Raw genomic sequence first — 20,020 nt, 5'->3', positions numbered from 1 at the left:
GCTCCAAGGTATTTGCTAAAAGGCATGGTGAGTGTTTTACAGATCTCATTTGTTGCCATGTGTTTTGGAAAACGAAGAAAGAAAACAAAAAAAAATTTTTTTTTTTCTTTTTCAAAACCCTGTGACAAAAATGATATCTGTAGAATACTCACAATGCCTCTTATCAAATTCCTTGGGGTGTCTACTTTCCAAAAAAGGGGTCATTTGGGGGGGGTGTTTGTACTATCCTGGCATTTTAGAGCCTCCGAAACTATGATAGGTAGTGGGGAAGTGATATGAGGAAATATGCCCTTTGAAAGCCTGGAGGTGGTCATTGGATTTTGGGGGCTTGTATGTAGCTAGGCTGCCAAAAAGTCTCTCACATGTGGTATCCCCATACTCTGGAGAAGTAGGAGAATGTGTTTTGGGGTGTTATTCCACATATACCCATGGCATGCATGAGTAATATATCATTAAAATGACAACTTTGTGTTAAAAAAAAAAGTTGTCATATTCAAAAAATTTGTGGCAAAAAATAGAATGCTATAACTTTCACTCAAACCAATTAATATACATGTATTGAGATTGTTTTTGCCAAAGACATATAGCAGAATACATTTTAGCCTAAATTTATGACTAACTTTGAGTTTACTGGATATTTCTTATAACCAAAATTGAAAAATATTATTTTTTTCAAAATATTTGGTATTTTTTTGTTTATAGCACAAAAAAATAAAAACCTCAGAGGTGATCAAATACCACCAAAAGAAAGATCTTTTTGTGTGAAAAAAGGACATAAATTTTATTTGGTACAACATTGCACAACCGTGCAATTACCAGATGAAGCAGCGCAGTTCCGAAGAGCACAAATGTCCTGGTCAGGAAGGGGGGGGGGTAAATCCTCTGGAGGGCAAGTGGTCAACATATATTTTCATTTTTCATGTTGATAAAAGTGCAACATTGAAAAAAATAAATGTATTTAATTTGTAAAACCTTTTCAATGTTTTATATCAGTGATAAGTTTAGTTTCATTATAAACAGGACAAATTACAGAATAAAATGTGCACTTTTTGCAAGACAATATTCATGAAAAGAAAGCCTTGTTTGTCCTTAAAAACAATATACGTATTACTAATAGATAAACCACCTGCGCTACTCCAACTACACAAACTATACACTAAAAAGATATATATATATATATGTGGGGAGCTGCTATCACCTGACTAAAACCTGAATGTGCTAATGAACAATGAAAAAAATGGTGTTGCTCTCCCTAAATAGTATCTAAATAAACAAAATAGAACCCATAAATATATACATTAAACCAATAATCTTATGCATAGAGACATAAATATTATCATGTGATACTTAGATCAATAAACATACGTGTGTAAACAAAAACATCACATGATGACATAAATAAGTGAAAACTAAACATGCTTCGCCAAAAACAGGGAAAAAAATGTGACTTGATAGATAAATGGCATAAATTGTGCCTCAATAGAAAGTGCCCTGTAAAAATAACTCACAACAAATGTGAATGCAGTAAAGTGATATGGTCAGCATAAAACTTGATAACAAAAAAACCTTTTAAAACCACAGGACCTCCTAACACATCAATGTGTTAAAGCAAAGTGATAAATGACAACCAATTGTCTAGCTGGTGGGATACAATCCCTAATTGAGATAAATAAGTGTGAACACAAACACATAAACAAGCACCATTACAACACCATAACAGATATGGTGTTACAACACCATAACAGATAGTGAAAGAAAAAACTTTTCAAAGAAAACCACATATTGCTGAAAAATGTGCCACTAAATCATATATAATGGCGAAAAAGTCCCCTTGTGCACTCTTCAAACGAGTGAACCACATATATTGGTGATGAAGGTGGTATGAGTGAAAAATCAGGATCCTCCAACGGCTGGATTGCCTCCTCACCTTATTGCAGCGACCCAAAGGGCCAATGAGCCTTCAAATTGCCAGGTATATTAATATGACCCATCCACTTCAATGATTCAGGTTAAGCAGTAATGGTGGTATCCCCCTTTACTTGCAGCACTGAGAATGACCCATCCAGATATCCAAGCTTCTCACAGTGACAGGATGCTAAACTCAGCCAATGTGGGTAGCAGGTAGATGTACATGAACAGCACCAGCTCAAACAGGAATCTGGCTCCAGACTGGAGCTCCACTTTTGACAGGCAACATGTGATTTCCATTCCACCTGGCAACATGTGACTTCCATTCCACCATTGGCAACATGTGACTTCCATTCCACCTTTGTCAACATGTGACTTCCATTCCACTGCTGTCAATCAAAGTCAGCTAGCCAATCAGAGGAGAAAGGGGGTGGTGCTTAGTCAGGGCTCTGTGTCTGAATGGACACACAGAGCTGTGACACAGCTCGGGTGCCCCCATAGCAAGCTGCTTGCTGTGGGGGCACTGAAAAGGAGGGAGAGGCCAGGAGCACAGAAGAGGGACCTGAGAAGAGGAGGATCCGGGCTGCTCTGTGCAAATCCAACTGCATCAGAAGAGGTGAGTATCACATATTTGTTATTTTTATGCAAAAAAAAGCAGCCTTTTTAATATCACTTTAACGTGAATAACTTTTGGTGTGATTTACTAAATGATTTGAAATGTTCAGAATATGTTGCCATAGATATTCTATTGTGTGAAGTTTGGGGAAAATTGGTAAACATCTAAGCTTTTTTTTGTACGTTAAGCCACATTAAGCTCCCCAAAAAACAAGCTTAATGTCCCCCATTTTCTTTGTGGAAGGCCAAAATCTATGAAACTTCTAGGACATGTTTGGGATGTTGAGAACTTGGGCTGTACAAAGTTTCAAGTCAATCGATTGAGATTTAGGCAATTTATTACACGTTAAACTACTTTAAGCCATTTTCACAGTAAATGTTTTAGTCTGTCCCAGCACAATTCCTCCCACTGTCACGCAATGATAGGGGATTGTTTACTCCCACTGATGCTGGAATATTTTGTATTCCTGTCAGCTACAGTCCGGTCCCCCTAAAGACTGAAGGACAGTAAACTGGCCCTTTGTTTAGAAAGTTTGGAACCCCAGATATAGAGCGGCTTCTGCTCCTTGTCCTGCAATCATTCTGCTAAGTGATTGGACACCTTGTGTGCATGTGGATGACATGGCTCTGAGTGACATCTAGTGGCGGACATCTAGAACATCAAGCGATGAACATAGAAACAACTGACTGTCCTTCTATGTGGATGTTTGGAAAGTATGGACTGTGGATCTATCATTTAAGCACCTATAATAGTTATTTTATACTACTGGGTGAACTATAGGGCCAAAATAAACCCACATATATTCTTATGAAATAAACAGATATACTGTATAGTGGAGCTCTTAATTACACACTCAGATAGCAATAATGTGATATTCAACCATTTTGAGTACAGTCATGACATCTATTTTCCCATTGTTCTTTTTGATCTAGGAAGGGTACCTGTGAAAGCTTGCTGATAGACTCTCACCTCCCCTGCAGTCCCATGGGGGAGTCTTTTAGGTTCATGTGGCAAATCATTGGTCCCTTGGGATGTAAAGATGAATAAATTAAAGCTTAATGATGAAAATGTAATATATTTGATTTATTGATATACTGTATGAATACTTGCAGAATGTATTGGATATATACTGTATACATATATATATATATTGGTTGGGCTGTTTGGTTGGGCAACCAAACTGATATGAGGCATGGAGGAGCTCAGCTATGAGGAAAGATTAGAGGAACTGAATGTATTCTCTCTTGAGAAGAGGAGATTAAGGGGGGATATGATCAACATGTATAAATACATCAGTGGTTCATATAGTGAACTCGGTGTAGCGTTATTCACCCTGAGGTCATCACAGAGGACAAGGGGGCTTTCTTTACGGCTGGAGGAAAAGAAATGTAATCTCCAAACACGGAAAGGTTTCTTCACAGTGAGAGCTGTGAAAATGTAGAATAGACTCCCTCAAGAGTTTCTTCTGGCCAGCTGGATTGCTTTAAAAAATGCCTGGATTCTTTCTTAATATTAAAAATTTACTTGTGAGCCAATAAGGTGTATAATAAACAGCTTCTATTAATAAGATCGCAGGCTATCTTGCTCACCCTCATAAATGTGAGTTATCAGTGCATACAAATGAAGAAAATATAGATGCCGCGCTCTATCAAGACCTATTACCTGTATATAGTATAAAAACTGTATTTGCATTAAATCTCTAATAGCTGCATGATCTCTTATGTGTAACCATACATGATTGTAATGCCAATCAATACCCAAACATGTGTTGATAATAATGAATAAATTAATTAGAAAAATATATATCAAAATTAGTGATATAAAAGAAAAATAAAATTTAAAAAATAAATAAATGAATAATAAAAGTCTGTGCAAAATTATTCAAATTTATGTCCTTAGATGATTAAATAAATAATCCAATTAATAAATAAAAAAAATGGAAAATGAATAAAAGGTAAAAAAATCAATAAATATTGTGCAAAAGCACAAAACAAGCTTGGTGCAGAGTTCAGCAAGGATGAAATATCTGTGTGCTCTCCTTGCAATCAGCCTGAGGTGATGCAGGTGAAGGTTGCAGATAGAGGGCTACTATGTAAGCCTGAATGGTCATATGGCCCTTTAAGTATTCCTCATACGGATCATGTAAATAGAGAAAAGTACATAGTGCTTTATCATTGATAAATATAAACACTTTAATTTGCACTCAATATGCACTCACATTGGTTAAAAAAAATCTACACTTTATATAATAGCTGCTTAAGGGGGTGAAGACCAGCCTCTCGGGTGTGCTCGCATACACTACCAGTGCTTGCCGTGTAAGGATGCGTGGTGATGTCACTGCCCTCCCCAACGCATATCTCCACAGGGATTCGTGGCTTTGTCTGGGGGATGTAGTATAGAAACTTGGAACTTGATTGGTTTCTACGCAGAGCTGCACCAGATTTTGCACTCTTCAGCTTTAGTAAATAACCCTCACATGACAAGCAGTTGAGTGATGTGGGGTAGATTTTGCCTTTTTATTCTTTGAGGATATTTTTATAGGGGGTGGTGGGGAGAGTGTAGTAATGTGCTGTGTTTTAGGGAAAGGTGGGTACAGGGCCTTTGCTTCCACTAGGCAAACTAGGTGGCTGCCTAGGGTACACTGCCAGCCACACAGGCTCCATGTCATGAATGATCCTTCAGCATAGAAGAAGGGCAGAAGTAGGTTTGCCACCTCATCCCTTTAAAACCGAACACATAATAATTACACAGGTTCTGTGGATAATTTATTACAGATAAGGCACTAAGTGAGTTTAACTACCACCTTAATCAGCCACAGAACCTGTGTAATTAATAAGTGTTCAGTTTTAAAGGGATGAGGTGGCAACCCCAGGCAACAGAGGGGAGGAAGAAAGGGCAGAGGAAGATACCAGGTGTCTGGGACCTGTGTAGCAGCTGAGCTGCAGCTTCTTCCAGTGTTCCTCTCAGACTCGGTCCTTTACTACAAGCCGGCTGGCGGCTGCTGATTACTGTGGGGTTCCAGCCCTTCTCTTCCCATTCATCAGCGGAGGTGGAGCTGCACCTGTGGATGAAGGTAATGTCTGACTCTGATGTCTCGTGTCTGTGTGAGTGTGACCCAGCTGGCTATCCATCACATGTGCAATATGTCAATGAGTGACAAAATCATCGCGATCCCACAGCCTGCTCTTCTAGTACCTTCTTCTAGTACCTTCTGGGCCTTCTGATCTGTGAAAGAATAAAATAAACCAGAAGAAGCCCACGTGACTCGGTGGGTGAAACGCATTACGTCACTTCCGGGTGACGCTGGCACATGCGCAGTCCCACGGACCGGCACTTTCTATGGTGTATGATTTACTTCGCACTCATCTCCTGTACAGCACCAGATCCCTAGGCTATGTAATATGTAGCCACACCCAACTGCTCAGCCGCTCTGCTGCAGGCTCCGCATAGCCTCCGTTACTCAGCTGCCCTGATATTTATCAGTTTGTCACACTCAAGACCTGGCTCACTGCCTGCTATATTTTGCATCATTCAACACATTTGGGGGATGCTCACCTATGTCACATCGCTTACCTATCCTGAGAACTGCAGTGCTCACCTACAGGATACAACAGGATTCATCTCACCCTGGATGGTCAGGTGGCAGATTTGAAGCTAATTCCCTAATAAGCTATATCAATGTAATTGCTGGACTTTCAATTAGGTCTTTGCCTGGTGAGCATATATGATGCGACTGTAGGAGGAATGTATATACTATCTATTGTGCATTTAGGCTGAAGACAGCGGGATCAGTGCTACCCTTCAATATCCATGATTGGTTTATCTACAATTAACAGTACCACTTGCAGATCCCCATGGGCAAAATCTGGCATCAGAAATACCCTCCATTTCCCTGCAAGCATTTGCGGCCTACACATATAGATAAATATGTGTCACGAGCTGCATCCCTGGCCTCTAGTGCTCACACAATCCCAGCAGCAGAAGCAGATGATCCGACAGGTCACGAGGCAGAGGTAAGTCATCCCACTGCTCTATCTCCCCCTTCTCCTATCCCCTATCTCACAGCAGACATTCTGGATGATAAGTTACATAGTCTTCTGCAGAATTTATCCCATATTTCTGCGGCAGTGGGGAAAATAGCACAGGAACTCAGAAGGGAGATAGTATTGGTGGAAGAACGTACAGACCACCTAGAAACCAAATTTGATGATTTGGTGCAGCATGTACATGTATTGGAGGAAGACAATCATACTTTGAAGCAACAGATATCCCAGCTACAATCCCTTCAGGAAGATCTGGAGAAAAGGGAGCGGAGACAAAATCTCTGTATACGAGGTGTTCCTGAATCAATAGGAGACACGGATCTGCAAGATTATCTGAGGAGTCTGTTCAGCGCATTGGCCCCGGCGGTTCTGGACATAGATTGGTGAATGGATAGGACCCACCGTTCTCTTGCCCCAAAACCTCCACAGGGCACGAGGCCAAGAGACATCATTGCCCGGTTTCACTACTATGATAGTAAGGAATCTCTGCTGAATTCTATGCGTAACACTGCCTCGGTTGACTCTAGAAGGGAAAAAATACTCAAGTCTATAGTGATTTGTCTCCTATCACACTGTCTAAGAGATGTACACTTTGTCCGCTCACTCTCCAGCTTCAGAAGCATTGCATTTTATACAGATGGGCTTTCACTTTCAGGTTAACCGTAACCAAAGATGGCACTCAACACACAATCAGAGATCTTCAAGAAGAAGAGGCGCTTCTGCATAACCTAGGCTTACCCCCTCTCCCAGATGAAGCCTTAGCACTACCTCTACCCAAGCCAAGAGGGTCAACACTCCTAACAAGATGTGGACCCAAGCAAAATCCAGAAATAAGACGCGCCACCCGATTCCACCTGCTTCCCAGTTTTCTTATGTTACCTGATGATATCATGCAAAGTGCAGCTGTTGCTACTTAAGACTTAATGTCTACAGACATGCTTTGCCCATCAATTTTATATCCTCTCTATGATACCTCTGATACCCTATCGGGATCTTCTCAGATGTTGTCCTGTTATTTGCTATTTATTTTGGAAGAGAGGAGTGAAGTTACAGCCTAGTTTTCACCCTTCCAATGTCGTCCCCAAACATCTACAGCTATTGCTGTAGATGCCTGGGCGGCCTTGGCTGCCATATTTTGGTATCTTGCTATGTCTGCAATTTTTCTCTTTTTATGGATTTGTTTACTCTGTGGCTGCTAGTAATTTTGTGATGCCCTGGATGCGTCTTTCTTTGTCAATGTTTTTTGTGTTATTCTTTGTTGGAACAGCATGGTTTATTTGTCATACTGCCCTGCATACAACTGCCTCATATTCAGAATACGCCAACATGTCTTTACGACTTTACTCATGTAATTTTAAGGGTTTAAATTCAATGAGGAAGAGGTTGATAGCTCTTAGGGAATTCCGTCTGTCTAAAGCTAATATTATTTGTATCCAGGAAACACATTTCAAAAAGGGAAGCTCATTCAACTTTGCCCTCATGTATTTTCTTGTAGCATACTCCGCCATGGATGGCACAGGTAAAGCAGGTGTTGCTATTCTTATCAGGAAAGGTTGCCCAGTCCGGGTGTTGTCCTCCTTACTAGACACCCAGGGCAGATTTATACTACTGCAGTGTCAATATGGTGATGTCTATATTTCACTTATTAATTTTTAAGTTCCTAATACTAATCCATTGGTGTTCTTTAGAGATACTATCTCCCCACTTTTGGCATCTTCACACCCTTTCACGATTATTGGAGGAGACTTTAATTTATCTATTTCAGCTGCCCGAGATTGGAGATCTCTTCAGGGCCAACTGCCCTCAAAACATGTTTTGAAACAGTCTACCTCTTTTCATCATTTGATCAGAGGACATAAGCCGTTTGATATTTGGAGAATACAACACCTGAATGCTAAACAATTTTTGTTCTTTTCCCCTGTGCACCACATCTACACCAGACTAGATTACTTTTTGCTTTCAGCCCCCCTACTTAAACAGACAGTAGGCTCTGATATTGTCCCCAGCTCCTGGTCCGATCACTCTTTTTTGGCTCTAGATCTGTTGGTAGATCGATTAAATTCACGCACATGCCATTGGTGCCTGAATGACACACTTCTACGTCAAGCAGGAGTCAATACTTCTATTTTGAAAGCATTGCGTACTTTTTTTAAACTCAATACTGGATCTGTGTCAGCATCTTCAACTTTGTGAGAAGCCCATAAAGCATTTATTAGGGGTCATTTATAATGGAAAGCTCATGTCTTAAGAAATCCCTGCTTCATCAGAAAGCTAACTTTATGAACCAATCATCTTAAGCAAAAAATAAACTAATCAATTCACCCTCTTTACTTAAACTTCGCTTAGTGGTACAACTTAAAGATCAACTTAAGTCACTTGAGGACAGTTCTATCGCAAAGAAAATGTTATGGATGAGACAGAAGTTTTATCAATACACTAAATAAAACTCATAGGATGCTGGTTAATAAATTGAAAACACATTGGACTACTCATGCTCCTGATTTTTTGTTTCAAACGGATGGCACCCCCATGTATTGCCCCCAACAGATAGCCCAAGTGTTCGGAGACTTCTGTCATAAGCTTTTTAACTGCTTATTGCCTGACGTACATCCCACTTTCCATGGAGATTCTTTCAATTTTTTCAGCCTTTCATTTCCCTAAACATAAAAGGGAAGATAGATTAATCCTAAACGCACCCATTAATATAGAGGAGCTATGTGCAGTTGTTAAGGAACTACTGTTGCACAAAGCGCCAGGCCCAGATTTTCTTACAATACTACAAGCAATTTCTCACGGATATAGGCCCTGCCCTATTGGAGTTTTACTCCTCTCTGCTCACTGGGGAGGAACCTAATTCACAATTCCAACATTCTTATATCACAGTCATTCCCAAACCAGGCAAAAACCTTATGACCCCATCTAATTACAGGCCCATAGCATTACTAAACACGGATTATAACATTTTTACGAAACTCTTAGCTAATCGCTTAGCTCCTCTGCTTCCCAAAATCATACACAATGATCAGGTGGGATTTATCTTGGCAAGACAGGCAGGAGACATCACTAGGCGTACAATCAATTTAGTTGATATACTGAATGGCTCACGAACACCGGCTCTACTGCTAAGTTTAGATGCTCAGAAGGCATTTGACCGGTTGGGGTGGCCCAATATGTTTGAACTACTGTGACGTGGGAATACAAGTGTAGCACTGCCCCTTGGGACAAGCTGGAATATATTATGGGTCCTGCGCTCAATAGATCCAAACCTAAGCAAACCCAATCCCTCTGGCACAACTGGTAATGAATAGCAAATACCCCGCCAAGAAACTTGCTGACACAGGGTTAAATGAAACAAGAACAATTTTATGGAGAATGAAATGCAGTGTAGAGGGGTGGGGTTCCCCTTTCAACTTCAAAACTTACTTTTCTTCTTTTATGCAATGCAGTAAATTTGGTCTGCCACTAGAGGGCTTCACAGCCAAGAGTCTCCGGATGGCAGAGTCGCACTTATATCTTATAATCAGAATACAACTGATATCAAACAAATAAACTTACTTATGCTCTATCAATGAAATGTATTACCCACACCGGTGTATGATTCTGCTTCTGAGGGGCGTTAGCCAAAAATCACCTCATAGTTGAAAGTAGGTAGGTGGTCTTTTTCCTTTTCCTTGGGGGCCCCCTCAAGATACCAACGGTCACACCTGGACACAGCTACGAGATCTCGGAAAGTGAATGCACTCAAGTCACCTCAGTTGCGATTGCAAACACTTCAGTTTTATTGGCATAACGTCAGGGTTATTATACTGTAGTCTTTAGGCAAACACACCCTCAGACTTTCCAATCAAATACATGTACATTATTTTACCTTAACTCAACAATTATTTGTATGAGGTTTGCATTTTCACTCTTCTGCTTTATCTATCATACCATATCTGCTCTATCGCCCAGGCCATGGCTGTAATCTGACCCAACACCCAATTTGTGGTTAAAACTTTTCAGAAGTGAGAGTAAACCTTATCTGCTTTTTTGTAAGGGTTTGCAAAAACACTAATTTCTACATGAAGCTGACATAGACAGTTTTGTTAGTGTGCACATATCTCATATATGTATATTAAACTAGCATCTTGTATTAGTGTATACAAAATGGATTCAGCTATATTCCATTTAATCCTTTCAGTCCCCTCTTTTATCACATAGTGATAACACTTTTCATTGACTTACTCTCCCTATCATCTCAATCCCATGCATTTCCTCATATTGTTGAAGCAAAAACATTTCCTCCCTTTCCTTCTCATTAATTCTCATTTTGATACACATGATCATTCAGTTGTGATGAGGTAACCCCTCACCCATCCTGAACTCCCAGAGGGTTTTTGAACCACTGGCTCCTTTCTATCATATGAAATCTCCAATAGAAACCATAGTGGGACGATGATAATAGTCACTATTGATAAGATAATAATCAAGTTCATCCAGTCCTCATGGGGATCCAATAGGTTGGGTAGCAAAGTTCTTGGCTCCTTCTTCTGTTGGTTGATCAGCTTGCTTGTGTCTCTCATCTTGGGAAATCCTTTTGACTCTTGATGCATGGATCCAGGTGCCTGATCCTTCAGTAAGAACAGCTGTACGTGTAATGGCCACGATCACTGTAGGTTCTCCAAACCGGGGTCTCACCCTTGGATCCAGTCTTCGGATCACCACTTGATCACCTACCTCGAAGGGGTGGGTTGGTTGATCTGCAGGTAAAGGAAAAGAGGCGGCAACATCACAATATTCCCTATTCAGCTTTTCACACAATGCTTTTACATATTCTGCCTGTATTACCTCTAAATATCCTTTCTACCACAGAGGGGGTTGCTGTCTAGTCCAAGGGGTAGGGAATGGTCTGCCCATTAGTATCTCAAAGGGAGACAACTTACTCCGTTTATGAGGTGTCATCCTTATTTCAGCTAGTATAGCAGGTAACACAGCTGGCCAATTCTTCAGAGTCCCTCCTGTGGCTTTCACTAATTTATCCTTAAGTGTTCTATTCATTCTTTCCACTACTCCAGAACTCTGAGGGTGATAAGGAATATGGAGCTTCCATTGAATACTCAAAGCCTTTGAGACTCCCTGAGTCACTGCTGCAGTAAAAGCTGGTCCCTGATCGCTTTCTATGAACAAAGGACAACCCCATCTAGGGATGATTTCCTTACACAAAACCTTGACCACTGTCTCTGCTGTTTCATTCCTACATGGGAAAGCTTCTGGCCAACCTGAAAATCTGTCTACTACCACCAACAACTTATCTCCTTCTTTTGATTTAGGGAGATGTGTAAAATCTATCTGTAGATGTGTGAATGGTGCCTCAGGGGGTGTTAAATGTTCATGTTTCCCATGCTGGCCATGCCCAGGGTTGTTTTGTAAACAAGTAAGGCACCTTCCCAATGTTTCCTCCACCAAGTCATGGAGAAACCATACACAAAATCGTTTGCGCATTTCTTTCTCCACTAACTGTTTTCCCTTATGACCTACACCATGACAATTTTGAATGAATAATACAGCAGCTGCCTGTGGAAGTCCTACAATCCCCTCTTTGGACATAAGACCATGTTTGTCTTGTGTCAAACCTCTGCTAGCCCAAAAATCAACTTCACTCTCAGAGGCTTGTGCCTGCAGTGTACCTAAAAGCTCATTTGACAGTAGGGATGGAGTGGACAACATTACCATAGATAGATCTGCTCGATTATGCAGTTGCCCTGCAGTTTTTGCAGCTGCATCTGCCATAGCATTGCCTTTTGTGACTGGGTCTTTGGCATTAGTATGTGCCCGCACTTTAATGACCGCTATCCTTCTTGGAAGTTGGAGTGCAGCAAGCAAATCCTGTATCAAAGAATGATGGGATATTGACTTGCCATCGGCCGTAGTAAAACCACGGCGTTGCCAAATACGGCCAAAATCATGTACAACCCCAAAGACATACTTAGAATCTGTGTATATGTTAACATCTCGATCTTGATAAAGAGTGCAAGCTCGTGTTAGGGCCACTAATTCAGCTGCTTGTGCACTGGGGTAGGGGATGGAACCTGTTTCAATAATAAGAGGTGGTTCTACTACTGCATAGCCTGTGATGTATGTAGCATCACTAGGGCGTGTACAAGATCCATCGACAAACACATCAGGGGCTCCAGGAATCGGAGTCTCCAACATATCTAGTCGCGGAGAAGTGTCAGCTTGGATAACATCCAGGCAATTGTGTTCCTCCTGCAATTCTAGTGACCTTGTGTTGTGAAGATTAAGCAGGGAGGACAATAAAAGAGATGGTCCTGATGTAGATGGGCTGTATTTAACTGTGAGATTATTGGTGGATGTCAAAATTACTTCACATCCCGCCAGGCGTTGTGCTGACATGTGTTGAGTGTTAATGTTTTTCAGTACATGTAGGACATGATGAGATGTGTGTAATATCAATGGGTTTCCCAAAACTATGATAGATGCCATTTCCACAGCCAAGGCACACACAGACAAAGCTTGGAGACACCCCGGCATGCCCTGGACCGGGATGGGCATTGTTTTTGATAAATATGCTACCGGCCTCATGGCACCTCCGTGCTCTGCAGCCATGGTTTTACATGCAGATTGACAATACAAATGAAAAGATTTAGTATAATCCGGTAACCCTAATGCGGGAGACGAGACCAGTGCTGTCTTCAAATATTCAAATGCCTGCACCAATGGCAGCGTCCATTCAATACGGTCTGGCTGATCTTTCAGTGTCACTTGGCGTAATACATTGTCATAATAAGAACAGTCAGGAATCCACTGTCTACAATAGTTTACCATACCTAGGAAGGATTGCATCTGAACCTTAGTTTCTGGTTTTGGTTGTTGACATATTGCTGCCACTCTCCTTGGGCTCAGCCCCCTCTGGCCCTCAGACAATACAAATCCTAGGTACTCAACTTGTGGTGCCACAAACTGCATCTTTTTGCGAGAGACTTTCTGTCCCTGATCAGCCAGAAACCGTAACAATGATAATGAATCAGCCTGACACGCCTTCTCGCTCACAGAACTAATCAGTAAATCATCCACGTATTGGATAAGTACTGAACCATGGGTGGGTACCCAGTCATTGAGCATGGATCTACTGGCCATGGTATATGCTACCAGCGAGTAGCCCTGAGAGAGATGGGTCCAGGTTAGCCTCTCCCCTTGAAAACAAAAAGTAAACAATACCTGTGTCTCCGGGTCAACTGGGACACTAAAAAATGCATTTGACAGATCAATTACTGTAAAATGTGTGGCGTTGGCAGGTATAACATTTACCAAAGTTGTTATATCTGGGACTACAGGGGCAATAGGAATGACCAGATCGTTAATCGCCCTGAGATCTTGTACTATTCTCCACTCACCATTGGGCTTTTTTACCGGATTAATGGGAGTATTGTAGGGGGATACTACCAGCTTCAGTATTCCCCTCCTTTTAAAATCCTCCACAATAGGTTTAAGTCCGTCTATTTTTTCTTTGGACAGTGGGTATTGTTTATGATAAACAGGGTTCCTGGTTTTAAGGGTGGCTTTATACGGTGTGCAGTCAATGAGGCCTGCATCCGTTGTGTTCTTAGTCCATAGGTTTTCAGGGAGCTTATTTAAATCATGATCCATAGCTGGACAGATTAAGAAAGGTGTGTCCAATAGCATACCTTCCTCCGTGATAGACATCACGACTTTAAGGTCAGCTAACAAATCTCGGCCCAATAGGGACACAGGACAATGCGGGAGCACATGAAATTTATGATACCAGACCTGTCCATCTTTTGCTTGTACCGGGAGGGGAGGTGTAATGCAAGTGGGGGTTTCCTTGGATTAGGGCATCCCTGTACTATAGCATCCAGCTCCTTGGGATCTATTGCCTTTAAAATCAGCTGCTCCCCAATCATCATGAATGGAAAGGCTGAATTCATCATATCTAGCTCAGCTGTCTCATCTTTAACTTCCCCCTTGTTACTTTCTGCTGACCTAAGAATTCTATCACTCTTTTCTACCTTCTTTATCTTCCTCTTTACTTTCCCTTTACCCCTCTCAGTATCCCTTTGACTATCACTCCCAGTTTCCCCATCTGAGCTAGATTCTTCTGACTCCCCTGTATATATCTGGGAAGCAGCAATAAGAACCTCTTCATCTTCATCTACTTGTTTTACCTGTGGGAGTGCTGGGTATAATGGGGCTGCATGTGGAGCTGTAGGGGCAGGACGTGCCTCGCTGTGTTTGTATGGCGGTGGTGGTGTGAAATCATTTGCTACAATTAGAGTCTTATAGCCTGGTGCATACTTCAACCAATTCTTACCCCCTTCATACATATAATTCTTGTCCCAATCTGGATTTCCAGTCCCCCAGATACCTAACTGAGGCTGTTCATGCAAACACATTCCTCTAATCATATCCATACACATAGTGTCATTTCCCCCTTCACAAGGAAAACTAGCTCCACCCAGTCTTTTTGACCATCCCACTAAATTATCCACCCAGGGATTAACATAATAAATATCATAAGGGGATACCCTTGCTACATATTCTTTACAAGTTTCATTTAAGGTAGATGTGTTCTTTCCCCTCAGCTTTCTAGTTTTTCTAAACAACTTAATCAACTTTTGTGGCGGCACATGACGAGGTCCTTCCTCCTTACCTGAGGAATTACCCATAGCAGTAAATTAGTAAACTAACAAACAAGACAAAAAAACAACAATAACACACTTTTTACAAATAATACAAAGTGCTGTGCCAGGTGTGTCCTGGTATTATTCCCCGAGCCGAGAATCCCTTAGTCTCGCTCCTAAAACTCCAACCACCAAATTTCCCTGAAGTTCAGAATAATTACCTCGGTAAAGAAAGCATTAAAAAATAAAACTCTCACTTACCTTGGCAATTATCCCACTTTCTGACACCACTGAAAGTAGGTAGGTGGTCTTTTTCCTTTTCCTTGGGGGCCCCCTCAAGATACCAACGGTCACACCTGGACACAGCTACGAGATCTCGGAAAGTGAATGCACTCAAGTCACCTCAGTTGCGATTGCAAACACTTCAGTTTTATTGGCATAACGTCAGGGTTATTATACTGTAGTCTTTAGGCAAACACACCCTCAGACTTTCCAATCAAATACATGTACATTATTTTACCTTAACTCAACAATTATTTGTATGAGGTTTGCATTTTCACTCTTCTGCTTTATCTATCATACCATATCTGCTCTATCGCCCAGGCCATGGCTGTAATCTGACCCAACACCCAATTTGTGGTTAAAACTTTTCAGAAGTGAGAGTAAACCTTATCTGCTTTTTTGTAAGGGTTTGCAAAAACACTAATTTCTACATGAAGCTGACATAGACAGTTTTGTTAGTGTGCACATATCTCATATATGTATATTAAACTAGCATCTTGTATTAGTGTATACAAAATGGATTCAGCTATATTCCATTTAATCCTTTCAATAGTCAGAACAGAATGCAATGAAGAGGTACCTCTAATAAAGCTACTAAGCCAGATTCCCCCACTCTAGTCCTTGTAACGGTGGAGCTCTAGTTGGTGCACGTTTAGTCCTTACAATTAAGTAAATAGCAGCTGAAGGCTTCTTTGGAGTTTCAGCTGGTGTGGGTTACATCAGATTTCACTAGGTTTCTGGGCTGAGAGGGTCCAACCTCAGTGTCTAGAGCAACACAAAGCACCCCAAGACCAGGAGCAGTCGCAGGATGCAATCTCCCAGTATGTGTCAGTCCCCGGGGCAGACAGTCTCAATTACACTGGTGGTGAGGGGCAAAGCAGGCAGGAGGATCTGTGGCTTGCACAGGGCCCTGGATGGGTGAGATCCCAGCAGTGGGGTGTGGATGTCCCAGTCTATATGCAAGGTGTGAATGGTGTGTCTTACTTTCTCCAGGGGGACAGCTCACCAGACTCTGAACACACAGCAGGGTCCCTCTATCCGCGCTGAGTGCTGTAGTGCCTCCTCCTCTGCTTGGACGGGCTCCACATGTCCCTGTCTTTTCTCCAGCCTCGTGTCTCTCTGTTCTCCCCTTCACTTCCTGTTTCCTCCCCTCCCCAGCGTCCTTTGCTGTGAGCCCTTTGCTGTGAAGTGGATGAGTCATGAGCTTGGTAGAATGCCCAGATTTTACAATAGGGGAGGGAAAGGAAGGACCGACTGCAGAACGTGTGATACATCCTCTTGTACAAGGAGCCTGCTACACAAGGGCCTTTTTTTAAAGCAATTACGGCACTGTATTCACGGCCTACCGCACAGGTTAAGCTTCCCTATGCCACATCTGACACTTTTCCCATGCTTAACGGAACTAGACAGGGATGCCCTCTGTCCCCATTCTTGTGGGGAGTGACTGTGACTGTGAGGTGACTGTGACTGTGAGGTGGAAGGAATACAAACTCTCACTTTTTGCAGATGATGTTCTATTGACTATTGCTAAACCAAACTTGTCCTTGTCTGCTTTGCATAAACTTTTACAAGCTTTTAGTTACCTATCTGGCTATAAAATAAACACTTCAAAGACAGAAGCTATGCCCCTTAATATCCCACCCCAAGACCTTCTACTGCTTCAAAAACATTACTCATATCATTGGTGTATGTCATCTATTAAATATCTTGGCACTCATATAACTCCAATTTATGCTCATTTGTTTGAGGCTAACTATCCCCCACTGTTTTGGGAAATCTACACTCTCCTAAATCAGTGGGATGCCTATAAGATATCTTTCTTGGGTAGGGTAAATGTGTTAAAATTGTCTGTCTTGCCAAAGTTACTTCACCTTTTTGAAACTCTCCCAGTGGCAATACTGCAAGCTCAACTGCAAACTTTACAGCAAGCGTTTCTTAGATTATTTGGCATTGCAGAAAGCCTCGTATAGCAAGAATGGTTCTTCTGACTCCAAAAAACAATAGAGGCTTAGGGGCACCAGATATTACCAAATACTATTTAGCCACGCACGTTGTGAGACAAACGCTGTCATGGTTCACCCAAAAACCCCAGAACAGATAGACGGAGATTAAATTAGGATATATTTATCCGATCCACACATGTTCATTGCTACGCCCTTTTCATCGCGCACTACCCCTATCCACTTCCCCCCTATGCTCGAATCCATGAAATTCACCCTCAAAATATGGTCCACCTGTGTGAAATCCCAGCAGTTATTATCCATATGCTTTCCATTGTTGAATGTTTTGAACAATCCAGAGCTCCCAGGTAGTCTATCTTACCCACAGATGATCAACCGGGCAATTAGCGGGATATTTAAACTCAGTAATCTGATCAATCCTGTTACATGCAAGATTCGGTCATTTGAGGAGCTTAGGGCTGGAAATCCACATTACCTGCATCAGCCAGATATACCTATTTGCAGTTCCATGATTATTTCCATATCCTGAATTCATCTCTGACTCTAGCCCGCCCTACAGATTTTGAGAGGATAGCGGCTAAAGGTCCCTCCCAACAACATCTTATCACCTCTTTACATAAGCTACTCCTCAATAGCGGTCCTCCTATCGATAACTCCCACCATTATATGAGGAGATGGGAAGAGGAACTTCAATGCCCAATCTCTCTGAAATATTGGCAGATGATTTGGGACTCTGTTACTAAAACCTCTCATTGTGTTGTGTATAAAGAAAATGTATATAAAATATTGATGCATTGGTACAAGACCCCTGTAGTGCTTCACGCAATCAACCCAAATCTGTCTGACAAATGCTGGAGGTGCATGGGAGGAGTAGGCACCTTGGCACACATCTTTTGGTTCTGTCCACAGATTGTGGGTTTTTGGACTACGGTTAAAATGGTTTTGGAGCAGGTACCCATTGTTACCCTTCCCCTAGACCCGCTACACTATCTTTTGGGGCTACCCTTTAGGGGTATTTCTAAGCAATCTAAGAGGTTGGAAATACATAATCTGACGGCTGCTAGACAGTTGATATCACAGTTCTGGAAATCAGTCGATGCCCCCACATTACATCATCTTTTAAGAGTGATCTCTGAAATCAGAGAAATGGAATATATTACAGTTTGAGTGGGTGACTACTCAGGTAATTTTTGATCTATTTGGGAACCATGAGATCACTCTCTCTTTGGTAGAATTTCTTCCTCACCCCCTCTCCCCCACCCCTTATATAGCTCAGATACCTCTTTAATTATTAAGCCTCTGACAATTATTGTAACCCAACAATGTGCAGGTTTAGGTTGTCTTGTGTTTTTGTAATGTACAGTTTACCATGCTGTCTAATTATGTTCATATTTCTTTTGTTTCTGTTCTCTTTTATATTGATTGTGGATTTCTTTCACTGCAACGTTCACACCAAAAGTGTTGTTGTAACCTTGTTCTGAAAAATGGGCTTTTGGCCCTTAATAAAAATTTACAACAATAAAAAAAAAATGTAATCTCAATTGCCTGTAATGCCTTCACACATATTACATGAACTTTAACAGTTCAAGTAACTAAACACAACAAAAAATGTCTACAGCTGTAAGTACAGGCACAGCATAGCACACAAATATACTCAAGGGTAATAATAAGTTCTAGAACTAAAATCAGCTTACTGTTCACAGAAAAAGCAGTTTATAGCGGAAATTCACGTGGTAAATGTCCCTCCCTTACATTTTTGTTATGTGTTCATTCGTTGATGAAACCTGGAATTGATTTTCATAGTTTTTGTAAATTGAAAACAATTCACTGAAAACATGCCGTCAACAAAAATTATGACGAAAATATTTTCATCAATGAAACTACCACGAGCCACCACATCTAACAATTAGTAAGCTGCAATATAATAAATGTTTACTTTTGTGTTTAATACCACTTTAGGCTCTAACAATAAACATCCCATAAAGTGACACTAAACTATACAAGTATGTATTCTTAACTCAAAAAAGTACTTTCTCATTTGAGAGAAAAGTACTCACAATTACAAATATGTAATAGACAGAAAACAACTCATCCTTCTGATGGCATGATGTTGTTAACACAGGCTCCGCACCAACGTGTTTTGTTGTAGGAGACATCAGCTGGCCCCTTGAGAATGTTTTTCTCAAATTAATAAAAGAATCAGGGGATTTTACACTATGAAACTTTTGTCAATTTTTCTCACTGAAATCCTGATACATGCTGAGAGGCAGTGCTGCTTATAGCTGATCCCTACTGGTGTACCCCGTGGTTCTTAATCTCTGTGCTGGATTGCTGCAAAGGTCCCCAGGCATCTAAGAGCATTTTAAGATTTCCTACAATGTTGGGTCTTTTTGGTAAGAGGATGATTTTTGGAAGAGGTGGTGGAATTCACAAGGGGATTTCAAGTGTCATTTCATTATATATAACTTTTGGTGGACCTTATGTTTTTTTCCACAATTGGGTGATTAGTCATATTTCATATACGCATTTATTTCATTATATAGACTTAAAGGTACAGCACAGCACTTTTTA

General features: G+C 41.2%; 1 long non-coding RNA gene across 1 annotated transcript; it reads right to left on the bottom strand.

Annotated features, from left to right (window-relative positions):
• Nucleotides 1-10,322: 10,322 nt before the first annotated feature.
• Nucleotides 10,323-16,030, bottom strand: LOC149467764 (uncharacterized). The gene is made up of 2 exons (XR_016311854.1): nucleotides 15,468-16,030; nucleotides 10,323-11,306 (listed from the first exon to the last, which is right to left on the bottom strand). It is a non-coding gene; the product is annotated as an uncharacterized LOC149467764 (long non-coding RNA).
• Between the last annotated feature and the right edge of the window lie 3,990 nt (nucleotides 16,031-20,020).

The sequence above is a fragment of the Staurois parvus genome, unplaced genomic scaffold, assembly GCF_062004578.1.
Source record: "Staurois parvus isolate SC_StPar_1 unplaced genomic scaffold, SC_StPar_1.0 ptg000102l, whole genome shotgun sequence".
Classification (NCBI taxonomy): Eukaryota; Metazoa; Chordata; class Amphibia; order Anura; family Ranidae; genus Staurois; species Staurois parvus.
Note: the sequence above shows the minus strand (reverse complement) of the source record. Positions and strands in the feature narration are given on the sequence as shown.